Source organism: Hypomesus transpacificus, chromosome 19 (genome assembly GCF_021917145.1).
Source record: "Hypomesus transpacificus isolate Combined female chromosome 19, fHypTra1, whole genome shotgun sequence".
In the NCBI taxonomy this organism is placed as follows: domain Eukaryota; kingdom Metazoa; phylum Chordata; class Actinopteri; order Osmeriformes; family Osmeridae; genus Hypomesus; species Hypomesus transpacificus.
Window position 1 is genome coordinate 13,629,687 of NC_061078.1, and position 12,988 is coordinate 13,642,674.

Here is a 12,988-nt window from a genome sequence, read left to right on the forward strand (position 1 = left end):
GAGTGATATGCTACCTGCTACCTAAACAGATGAATTGATGTGTTTTGGTCATTAGTGTTTGCCCCTCCATGATAACATTGACTTATTTACTTTTCCATTTTTCGTTTTCATTTTGAATGACCTGGTAAAATGTACCACTGCTGAGGAAGTCAATGGTATCTGAAAACTGCTGAAACGGTTGTTTACCTGTCTGATCAGATTCATCCAAGGTCAGTTCTGGGGGGATTTCTGAGAGATATCCAATGCTATACAGATCACATAAAGCTACATCGTTCTCCTCAAGCTACACTGATAAAGTTTGCCTCATACTCTGACATTACCTTTAATAATCAAAGTATATGAATAGCAGATGGCAAACCTCCATGGGTTTAAAGACACGTTGTTACCTTGAGGAAAGATATGATGTTCGCCATCCATCATCTCAAGGATGACAGTGACATCAAACAGATGGCTTGTACAGCAACTTTGCAGCTCTTCTTCACAGACACATAACACCACCGTTCAAATGTTGAATGGTCTCCATCTTTCATGCATGAACTTGACCTTTCAATGGTTTTCATTGTTTTCCCTGTACTGGAAATGCATGCCCTAGAGACGCAGGGGGATCGCACAAGTTGTGATCTCATGGACTGATTGGCTGACCAGCTTGGTGGACAGCGTCCTCCCAGCAACTCTGTGTGACTACAGTATGACTAGGCAAGAGGTTTATTTCACCCACTCCATGATGTCAGCGCATCATCAAACCAGCCAATCAGCTGTCCTATTTAGGCTGAGTGAGCTGGCCAATCCTGGGTGATTAATGACTGAGAGGGAGGGGTTATCCTGTGATCATCACTAAGAGTGCTGAGAGACAAAGATGTCGCTAAGTTCCCCTGCCATCGAGACAGGCTCCATTAATCAACTAGCAACTCCATGGACAAGGTGGGAGTATTTATAGAGCCAACATGGCCTTTACATTTCAGAAAGGAGGTGTGATTTACGATGAAAGGTCCATGGGAAGTCTCCCACCCATTGTTTAACTACGCTGACGGAAATCGTTTGCAAACACGGTTGTGACTCGTGTATATAGGGCTTTCAGTTTGGACTCAATCTTTGCTGTGTGAACCGAGAATGCTCGTTCGAAACCCTGCATACCCCTCACCATGCGGTTCTTTGGAGCCCTGCACTGATATCAGCGAATGAGTTAGCTAGTACTAACACAGTCCTCTTCCTCACAGCCCTCCGGTAGCCACTCAATAAACTCTGACCCTCAAGCAGCCTTCAAGCCCCTGTGGACACTACTCAGTCTTAAGACACAACAGGGTCGGTGAGGTGGGAGGTTGGGGGGGGGGGGGGGGGGGGGGATGGGCAATCTCTGATCAATACTGAAAGCCTTTGCCTGGCCCCACATATGCTCTCAGTTCATCATGGGGGAATGGCTGAGCTGACTGTGATGGCTACCCCTGGATCCCGTGAGACTGCAGCAATCAAGCGATTGATTCTCAGGGAATGTGGAGAAGTGTTTTCCGAGAATTATTCATGGATATGATGTTCTAATCTCCCGTCTGTATGCAAGCTTCCTCCATCCAGCTTACATTCCACAGGCGCTGATAGAATAAACAAGCCGGAGATTTTAAATAGCGTCAAGTCCTTTTTTCTGAACATCGTCACGATGATATTTGCCCTGCAAGGTTACACATTCATCATTGAGAGTGGACGAGGATGGGGATGGGTTTGCGGGAAGCTTTTATAGATTTGAAATGGATCCTTCTATTAGCAAACACAAACACACAGCTCTATGTTAATAAGATGGCAGGTTATTACAGTGGAGAAAAAAACACAACAACAACTTAAAGCAACAGGAAGCAGGCAGCTGCTTGTTCTCTCTTTTGTGTGTCTGGGAATTACGGCATTGCATTTGGCGTAAATAACTCATTCATTTTGTATCCTCCTTAATACCTTTAAAGAGATCTGTAAGGCTCATGAAAAGCGTAGTCATCTCTAGTCTTAATTGGTCCTGTGGATTCGATGATGAAAACAGAGCCCACACTAAGACTGGCGATTCCCATCCACAGCAGTGTGACCTGACCTTCGAGCAAGAACCTCATGTGGTCAAATAAAATAGAAAATGTTTTTGTGCATGTGTGGGTGTGTTTGTGTGCGTGAATTATTTCGAAGGTGGGTCCTTTTTCCACAGCTACTTATGTTTATCATGGTACATTTCCAGAGGCACAATTGTATCGTCAATCTAAAGTAGTGTTAACTTAACCCCTTGCTCTCCCGTGCTGTCAGTAGACCCAGACCAGAGGGCCTGTTTGTTTTTCATTATGGTTCATGCCACATTCTGCTGACCCATTAGATCAGTGGTCACAGATGATATTAAGGTGGAACAGGGATATTAAACTTCCTGCCACTGGGTAGTCTCTTCGGATTTCACTCACATCAGATTATTACCGACCAAATGAGCCCGGAGAGAAGAAGGACACAGGAGGGAGCGAGCAGGCACGCTAGGTCACAAATAAGAAAGAGTCAGCAGGGAACTCGTTTTAATGTTCTCATCAAGCTGCATGCTGGGAGACATGATGGCGACAGATGTGAGCCTCTTGGACCAAATTACTTTTCGTTGTGAAAAAAAAGAACGGTAAATAAGGAAAACAAAATACATAATTTTATCTTGTTTCTGTGGAAGATGAAAATGTGAACACAACCGTCGCTGATGTCACAGGGGCTTTGGGAAGCAATAAGATTAACAGGCACGGTTTGGTCTCCTGGAACTGAGGCCTCAGGGTTTTCTCTCTGCTGCCAGTCTGATGTCAAACACTGTAAGGTCATTTCTGGGCTTGAGTTGGTGACAATGCGCAATGTAGCAGACTCAGTTGAATCATGGAGATGGCTTTGATTTTTTTGTAACAGACAGAACAGACCCTTATCCATTAGTGAAATTCTGGAATATCTCTTAGTTAACAGAAGAAGGGTGTGTGGAGAGAAAGAGAGAGAGAGCGAAAGAGAGAGAGAGAGTATACTATTCTGCAGCTGCAATAATGTGACAAAGCCAGTGATAACAATATAGCTACCAGGCTGCTAATTTAATGCCAGCCAGACGAGGGATAAGCCTTTAGAATACCCTGGGTTTCTCAAGCGAACCATAGTTTGTCCCGTCAAATTAAATAGAAAAGTAAATGGTTTTGACTTGAAAAACATTAACTTCTCTTTTAGTAACCATAGTTAGAGCTATGAAAAGCAAAGTTGAACTCACCAAACTGAGAACATTGTTTAATTTGTAATAGTTTGCAGTATATTGCTGGAGTGTGAAAAGGGAGTGAGATAAGAAATGAAAAGTAGCTCAATGCCTAAGGAATGGTTGCTTCACACTTGGATTTACTTGTGTCCAACTGTTTTCTGTTGATACTGCAGGATTTAACAGTTTGTCACATACAGTATGGGCGCCTGTTTGCATTCACAAAATCCAGTCTTAATTCTCCATAACTGGAGTAGCAGCAGTGTTACTTTAATAGTCGGGTATTGGTCTAACTCTCAGCTGAAAATCTCTTTGCTGCACATTTTCAATTTGAGCTGCATCTTCCCGGTACAACGTGGTATTGTATTCAGGGCTCTCTATCGTTTTTTGGCTTTTAAACGGCGTGGAGCAGAGACTACATTCTCACATGTTCATAGATAACTCATCCTGAACATGCTTTACAGTATTGTCCCTCGATGTGGTCAGCTGTGGAAGCTTGGAGTGTCAGGTGAAATCAGGCCTGCTGCGTCATGTGGCTCGGACAGGATCAGGGTCAGAGGTCAGAAACTTCCTTCATGAGATGTTCCCCTGTCATCAACCAGCCTTTTGATTCCTCTGTTTTTGTGTCTGCAGTCGGTGGTTCTTGTCAGTGTTAACCGTCTGTTGGAGAGTCAGACGTGAACACTGTGTTCTCTGTTTAGATGCAGTGTCGTTCCTATTAAATATAGACTTTCCTTTTGTTACAGACAGGTTCATGAATTAGTTCCTGCTTAGCTGAACTTTAATTTCAGTCTTGACTGCTTCAGAACTACAGAAATACTGCACCAGTTGAATAATGTACATTCAGCCCATCCCTCTAAATGATTCTGACAATCTTCTCGATGACAGTACCCCATTTGTCCTAAATCATTAAATTTGTAATATGCACCCTACAGTTTAAAAGCTTCTAGAAATGGTGGGTTAGGTGTGGTGTGGAAGTTTGACCGTGACAGGCTTTCATGAGACAGACTCTCTCAGACCAGCTGACCTGGCGGGCGTCTGCCCTCCCGTCCTAGTGTCTGCTGCTTCATCTCTCTCTCCAATTTGTTACTGTCACTTAGCTCCGTGTTCCCCGTGGGGATCTGGAACCAAGGGTACAAGGGGAAACTCTGCCCCTCAAGTGTGGCTTTCACACATAGCCGGGTAAAGAAAAACAGTTTGTCTTTGACTAAACACCCCCTGAGCCCCCGCTAGACACGTTGGATTCTGGGGGATAACATTACATTTGAAGGACATGAGTGAACGAGCGGTTGTTGTTTAGAATCAGAGATGGCAACGACATCCCAGCCACCTTGACCGGAACAGCATCAGTATTCACAGCATACAGTTTGCCATGCAAAGCATTGATGCCATCTGCAATACTATCTGAATATTCCTCTTGTCTTGCTATCTTAACTTACTTCAAATACCCTTTTATTAGAATTAATTATCACAGACCAACAGGCAAGGTTGCAACATGAAATGGATGATTAGTTCCTAACAAGCAAGGCTTATTTACTTTGTTAGGTCAGTACAGCTGAAATGCTGAATACATGATACGTTGTGTAGTGCAGGCTGTTCTCAATCACACTTCTGACTGGTTCTGATGTGCGCTAAACGGCCGTGAGAGACCTTTACAAATGGAGGCCGACACTGGGGGATGAGCTGCAACATTCATGAATACATTAACAGGATCTCAGTCATCTCCACAAGCCTCTACAGTTCCATTTGGCTGTTATGCAAGTCCCCTGTTGTCTCCAGGAATTCAACCTACCCTTCCACAAGGTTCTATGGGGGAAGAAATACAAATTTCTTTGGAATGACACTAGAACCCATTGAGAGCCAATCACCAAAGACAAAGAGAGGGACTGTGCGCTTAGACAGTGCAAACGCAGGTCACGCAGCTATGTGACTCAGCTCAAAGTTACTCGACGCCCATGTGACAGGTAGATATTGTTCTTTCATCAGCACGGCTGTTTGGGCTAAAGAAGAAATAGCATACCCAACCATTTATCAGGTAAAGACCACGTTTAGGATCTACAACCTCCACCACGCCTGTCCGTAGCGCCGGGTTCATGAGTAACGTGTGTGACGCGTGACAGGCAGCCGTCCTGCTGATGCGGAAGGATCAGTGAATCAGAAGAAGCAGCAGGTGTCGCTGCCCCAAAAAACCTGAAACCGTGAATGCTGAACATTAACTGGTACTGACATCCTTCTCTCCGGGGACTCAACGAGCCCATCAGAGCTGCTTGATGTTTTCCCACTTTGTCACAAAGCACACAAAGCAACATGTTTACCCATCAATCACACAGTGATTCCTGTCACTCAACATGTGTGTCAGTGTGTGTGAGTGAGTCGGTGAGTGCGTGTAGGTGAGTGTGTTGCAGGGCGGAATGGTACAACGACCTGAATTATTGAAAAATCTCCCGTTCTTTTTGGAGCCTGTTAATCCCTAGCCGCAAGCTGAGGGGTTCATACAAGACTGTCTTTATTCAGATGTTTACCAGTCGGTGCAGTGGGACTGTGCTGGTGGGCTGTTGTGTTGTCTCTTTCCGCAGCTTCTGTTGCTCATTTGAACACTTCCCACCTTCTAGGTCACGGCAATCACATGCTTAGTGTCACACCTGTGATGGATACATCCCGCTAGTTTGTATCCACAGGTGAAATAGCTCAGAGTGCACTGTGCCAAGACAATGTACTGCGTGTTGAGAAGACATCCAGGAAATGTTGGCGTGTGGAGGCCAGCCCAGCGTTTCCCCCCTGGTGTCCTGCGGATGCTCCAGCACGACCAGGACCTCAGTGACCGGCACGTCTGGAGAAATAGATACCCACTCTCATCTGCCCTGCTCTGGGTGCCTGTGGTGCTTTAAAAGGTCTCTGGAGGAGAAACAGAGTAGCTCTCTGACATCATCCATCAGTGGAATCTGATTTGCACTTCAAGGCAACCAGCCATGGAGTGGCTGGAGAAAGGGAGAGGGGAAGGAGGAGATGGAGACAGAGAGCCTTCCAGACTTGGTGCTGATTTCATTAAAGGAAGAAAAAAAGAAAATTGCTGGAATATGGGTGCCGCCACTCCCCATTGAGTCCCATTAGGATAGTTGGGCAGGTGCTTGCTGGGGCCCCAGCTGGTATGGTTACGGTCTCAGACTACCCTAGCTTTGTTGAGCAGAAGAGTCTTCAGAAGAGTCGTATATGTTTCCCGTGTGTTGTGGCAACATCAAAAGAGTGACACAGAGCTTCCTGATTGGTTGGGGAGTGCGGGCCACTAACCTCCTGGAGTTGCCTCCTCCGGAGCTGTCACTCCACAGCAGCCAGACTCCACCGTTCTGCTTCCTCTCATTAGTCAGAGCTGGGAGGTGGCAAGTGCTGACTCCCTGCTTTGTCTATTAAAAACAGAATTAGGCTAAGCTCTGAGGCAGCCAGAACAGCTTACTATGCAAAAGTTTACTGACAGCAACTCTGTCCTTGATGTCTTCTTTAGTGTGCAGAGATAATTGATTTCACATAGCAATGGTTCACAGACATTCCTAAGGGGGTTTACCAGGCCTTACAGGATACAAGGTGGAATAGAAAAAGGGTTTCGATATTTCTTGTCAATTTAGATACAGACAATCCCCATCCTGGAGAGTACAGAGCAATACAGTTTCATCTCGGTAAGCATTGACCAGAGTTTATATAGAGGCCTCAAGAACAATGCCCCCCTGGCCTCCAATCTCCTTTCCTCCCTGAAAATAGGTTCCATTGGCATTTTGTCTTTTCCCTAGTCTAAGTAAAGTCACGGGGGTAACAGGGAGAATGAAAGCCAGATAGGCAATTCAAGGAATCCACAGAGAAACAAGTGTTACCCAATAAATCAACGACACCTGCTCTCATTTGCAAGGTCTGAGCTTAGCTGAGGCTTTGATCCCAGCCGGCAGAGCACCCTGCCTTGCTGTCTCCTTTATTTCCTCGAGTCGCCTCCAGCACCCACTCCAAACCATGACCGACACACAATTTAGAGCCACCTGTATGTACAATCATTCAATGCACAATCACAGCCAGGTCCAGGGGTGGGGAGACTAGAGAGAAAGATTGGTCAGGGTAAAAGGGAGGCCTCTTAGACTCACAGCGAGTTTTGACAGAGAGAAGAACCAGCAGGGTTCCAGAGAATGGCTTGCCGCTTGAAGAGAGAGAGAGAGACAGAGAGAGAGAGAGAGTCAGAGAGACAGAGCGAGAAAAAGAGAGAGAAAAAGAGAGAGAGAGAGAGGGAGAGAGAGACAGAGAGAGAGAAAGAGAGAGTGAGAGAAAGAGTGAGTGAGAGAGAGAGAGACAGAGAGAGAGACAGAGAGAAAAAGAGAGAAAAAGAGAGAGAGGAGAGAGAAAAAAAGAGAGAGCGAGAAGGTGTTATAAACTAATCTAACAATACTCAGCCCTCCAGAACACGACACTTACCGTCCTTCTACATTGGCTGATGGGAACCATCCCAGGATCACCAACACAGACATGGAGATGATCAGAGGATCCATTACTGCACTAATGGAAGCTGCTATTAATTTTGCACGGTCATTAGCCAGATTCTCAATGTCTAATTCCCAACATTACTTACTACAGCGCATTGTTCATCTCTATTATAAAGTGCAATCAGTAAAAGTGTAGGACCTTTAGCCTGTGTCTCCATACCAATATTCTATGATTTTCACCCGATGGTCCATGCATGCTTGGGCTTAATTTGATCCTTTTAGCATTGAAATTGGTGTTACACGGCTGTGGGTTGTCTATTTCATGGCTATTGGCTCTCAGTGTCTCCTGAGGAGTTGATATTCTTTGCTGCTTTTGAGGAACGGACAGCTCTGGAGTCAAAGCCCACTAGGGACATCAGTGTGGCAATGGCATTTTCTAGCTGCATACCGCATGTTACTTGTAATTCATTGCTGTAGTGGGTTAGTCTGCAGACACAATAGCAAAACCCTTGAGTTACTGAGTGGAGCTGGGATACCAGGGCTGCATCTTTAAGAATTCTCCTCAGGATGTTTGTTTGTGGAAAAGCAATGACACAGATTATGGATTTGCACTGCACTTATGTCATCACTTACTTAGCACACAATCCAAGATAATAACCTTTCTAAATATAGTAAGAGGGATAATAGCATTTTTACCCACATAATTTGTGATTCATGCGTCCGCCATCCGAAACCAGACCAGAGAGGCCCTGAAGAGAAGTAGCCAGATGTTTTAGAGGGAGGAGATGGAGACGGTGATGTCCCCAGACAGGCCACAGCCTGCTGGGATAGTGTCTGGCCTCCTGCTCTGACAGACACGTCTGCCCCGGACTGCTGCTGCTGTTTGCAGCGTTGTCTGGAGAACTTTGACCCTGTCATCATTCTGCCTCTCCAAACCAAACATATCAAGGACAACAAGCCAGGTATAGCAATGTCACATTGTGAAGTTCACCTCCTTTCTTGTGCTGTTCATTAGATGAGAAAGGTACGTACACACCATCTGTTACTGCGCGGTGATGGTGTTGTAATGAAATGATGGTACATTAGGTGAGTAGGTTAAGAGAGTCTTGCTGTGCAGCGGCGGCATGATGGAACAACCGCACATTCCATTGGACCGTTTTATTCACATTTGATTCATTTCGCAGACGCTTTTCATCCAAAGTGACCCGCAAACGACGTATATGGAAACTGCATTCATACCCGAGCACCTTGTTCGAGTGTCTGAAAGCTCTGTTCAGCACTTTCATTTCCCTTGCAGTGAGAGCTCTTACACAACACATGGGTGATGCCATAAGAGCTCTCAAAATGACCCTCCCCACTCGTAGAATGCTGCACAGGGGTTCATCATAGTGGTCAGTCTAGTGGATAACATGTCATTACAGTGTTCAAAACATGGCCTTGTTTCTGGAGGTGTATGCTAGACGAGGCCAGGCTGGACCGGGTGTGAGGAATTTGTGTCTGCCACATCCCTTTTCGGGCTTCAGACCAAACTTGTCCGGAAGATCTAAGCTACCTGTTTGTCTGCAGCCATGAGTTTCCCTGACACAGCTTCGAGACACGCAGACAGAACATCAGCACTGTCAGAAGCCCTTGTTCACTCCCAGGCTAGACACTACAAGCCGCATACTGTCTCTCTGACTGATGGATTCAGGTAGGAGAGGGACTTGGTTCACATTCACATCCAATGAGGGTCTGTCAATCTACTGCCTATCACCGTGCTTCCCGGCTCTCCCCCTCCCCCCCCCCCCCCCCTCGTGTGCATCACAGAGCTGGCCTTGTGGATACCGTGGCCTCTGTTGGCATGGCTCTGTTCTGCTGTGACAGATCAGAATATCACTTCACATCAAGGATGTCAGACACTGAGGAGCATCATTCACTAGGAGTCAGGGTAGAGTCAGAGTAGAGTCAGGGTAGAGGCAGTGGGCTTCAGAGGACACCTGTGTCCCCCGTCAACCCCAAACACACCCACGGATCTTTATATCCATGCTTTGACTTCACGCCAGTCAAACAAGGAATAAAATATTAAACATCACCTTTTAAAACAACAGCATGACGATAAGACTAGTGTTGGCGGGGAATAAAACCACACAAGTCCAACTAAATAAAGAGCAGGATTCTTTATCTGATATATTTTTAACAGGTACACATGCTAGCGCTAAGCCTATCCAAAACTGTAGCCCAAATAGCCGTGTAAGAAAATAAAATAAATAATAAGTTGTAGCAGTACAAAACGGTAGTGGTGATACTAAAAAGACAAATACAAAAACATCATTAGTACACCACTAACAATTACATAAAACCAAAATATACACCAGTATGTTGAAAGAAATAATACCCACTTACATGCTGTTAACACGCACACATTCCGATCCTCAACACGTGTGCTGATACCAGTATGGCTAATCTGCTAGGTGAAACATGACACACTTCACTTTAATACAGTCCGTATAAAACTTAATTTCCTAGCCAAACACATGAACTTCTCCAATAACTACATCACCTCACATTATTCATTCCATAAACAAAAAACGGGATTTCAATTTACCAATGTACACCTTAATTAGCGACACCCACGTATGACAGAGCGACTTGGCAAATTTCACAAGGCCAGAACCTATTCAGTCTACATTAAACATTCTTTCCAAAACAAACTCACATATACGCTATTACATTACTATTACAGTATTTCAAGACAGATGTCCCACTTACACGTAATATTATGTAAAAAACCACCAACTTTCCCTCAAGTCAGCCACCTTCTTTGATGCACCACGCTCTCTCCTGTCCACTTACCCAGGATTCAATACGACACCAATCAAGAAACTACCTATATATGTTGTCTTAGATTTCTGGCATTTAAAGGAGACATTAGAACTAAAAAACGGAACAACTTCTAAATATGACCCGGTTACACTAGGATGTACGTGTTTTGTGTGTTGGGCTTCAGGAGTATAAAAAGTCAATATGACAAAAAGTTATGTTGCCAAAATGTTGCGCTGCACAGATGATGCAGTCCATGAATCACCAGATGATCTCTACAGTCTAAATAGAATTAGATAATAGAAATCAAATAAAATGTTTGTGTATTGTTTCACAATGTTTTTAATCTGGTTAACTCATCCATCTATTGTGATGGATTTATTTCACTCAATACCCATTAAAGCAGCTCTTTATTCCCAGATGTGTGACCGAAACAAACCGAAAGTCTAATTGAACCAGTTCCTTTCTCCCGCAATGTTAATATAATTGCAAACTGGGCATGTTATTGCCTTTAAGCGCCAACCTTGATTGCTACAAAGCAATACAGTATTGACCCCATACCTGAATTGTGGACCTTGGCTCTATGGGCCCCGAGGCAATCGATAGTAGTCCCAAGTGTCAGCTCATTATTCATGAGGGTCAGACAGAGAAGAGAGAGAAAACATGGCCATGCCAAGGAAACTGAGATGCAAGAAAACGATTGCAGCTAAATGATATTGTCCTTGGGGCAGCTATTGTGGTGAGATTAAATTGGCTTTCTAACAAAACAACATCAAAACCCAGCGTCTGTGTTTGCGAATGTAATGCAATGTCATGGTGGCAGTTTGGTAGACATGCAGATGAGGCAGCCAGGTAGTCTCCCTCTGGGAGGGTTCTGAAGCTCCCAGCTGGAGGTCTCTGATGCTGCTGCTCACAGGCTGGCTGAGAACACCCGCTAGCATCCTCACAGGACCACCCTCTAGTCATCGCTGTTTAAAGCCCAGCATCATCCAGCCAATAGCAAGCTTCCTGCAGCCTCCTTCTCCATCTCTCCTCCATCCCTCCATCCATCCCTCCATCCATCCATCCATCCATCCATCCATCCATCTCTCCATCCCTCCCTCCCTCTGGTCAGGGGTTGATGGGCTCTGGAGGAGTGGCCCTGAGGCTCATTGAGAAGGACGAGGAGATTCACTGGAGAAAATGCAAGTGTCCACGGATCCAGTTACTGTGCTGTCCACGGTTACAGCTCTGTAAAGTGGAGCCAGGGCAGGGGGAGAGAGAGAGGGAGACAGAGAGAAAAAGAGGGAGACAGAGAGAGAGAGAGAGAGAGAGAGAGAGAGAGAGACAACAGAAAACGAAAACGTCTTGAGAATTTATCCTTCTCCATTAACATTTTAAAGTCAGTGAGAGAGAACCGTGGCTTAGGGGGGAAAGGGTAGCGATGCATTTGCTGCACATATCTTTAGACTATTAGTAAAATTTATATATAGACATTAAAACAAAACTAAAACTATATTGATTAGAAGTATAAATCTTACAGTCAACAGGATTCTCGAGTGTCTGTTCCTTTTAGGTAATTGTCCTCTCAGCTGCCGGAGAACGCAATTAGCTGTACATTAAAAGCAATTAGCATCTAATGGCAAAAAGCTTGGTGCGTTTAAAGGCCGGCTCATCTGTCCTGCAGTAAAAGCCTCAGAATTCTTTTTCATGCACATCCATTATGTATTGTTCACCCACAGCTGAGATCTTTTATGGAGCTTCTGTTTTGGTTTTCAGGCCATAGTCACCATTCACCTACTGCCTGTCATTCATCACTTGTTTACCAAGAGATGCCTTCATTGGGCCTGACTCAAATAACCTTGCGGTGGGGAAGAAGTGAGGGAGAGGGTGTGAAATGAATTCTGTCTGGAGATATATTAATAGCTTATTCTGTCTTGAACATCACCCACAGGCAATGCAATTTGTAACAACGTGGGCCCCTGATACAAAGACAAACAGAAAGTCAAGTAGCAGATGGGAAGCCCAAACTTCAATTAAGCCCCCTACATTAACTATATTGTTTCCCCATTGCTTTTTGACTGATTGCACACAAAACCCTCGAGGAGTTGCTTCCCAACACCCTTTGCTGTACGGTACACATCTAATAAGTCAACTTTGATTACTTTGTGATTGAGATTCTTTTTCTAAACCATCACTCTCGGAACAAACCTCTAATTTTCTACACAAATTGGTCAATTTCGTATAGATTCTTTATCCCACCACCTGGTCACCCTGTTCAGATTCTATATATTTGTCCCTGTGGTTAAATAGCAGCTGGTTACTGACTGACATCTCATTGTGCGATCAACAGTTAGTTGGGCGGTAAAGCCTTTAACACTCGCAGAGCTCATAAGGATTTAACATGGCAACAGACAGCCAGTTTTTATCCCCTTAAATACCTTCAAAAAGATACAGTATTAGGGTGTGGTGTCTCCGATGCAGACTTTGTATTTCCTGGTGTTTAATATGAACATTTTATATTTCATTTCATTTT

The 12,988-nt window shown here is 44.7% G+C and overlaps 1 long non-coding RNA gene across 1 annotated transcript; it reads right to left on the minus strand.

The window, feature by feature from the left end:
• Nucleotides 1–9,815: 9,815 nt before the first annotated feature.
• LOC124482105 lies at nt 9,816–10,576 on the minus strand. The gene is made up of 2 exons (XR_006957710.1): nt 10,423–10,576; nt 9,816–10,120 (listed from the first exon to the last, which is right to left on the minus strand). It is a non-coding gene; the product is annotated as an uncharacterized LOC124482105 (long non-coding RNA).
• Nucleotides 10,577–12,988: the final 2,412 nt, after the last annotated feature.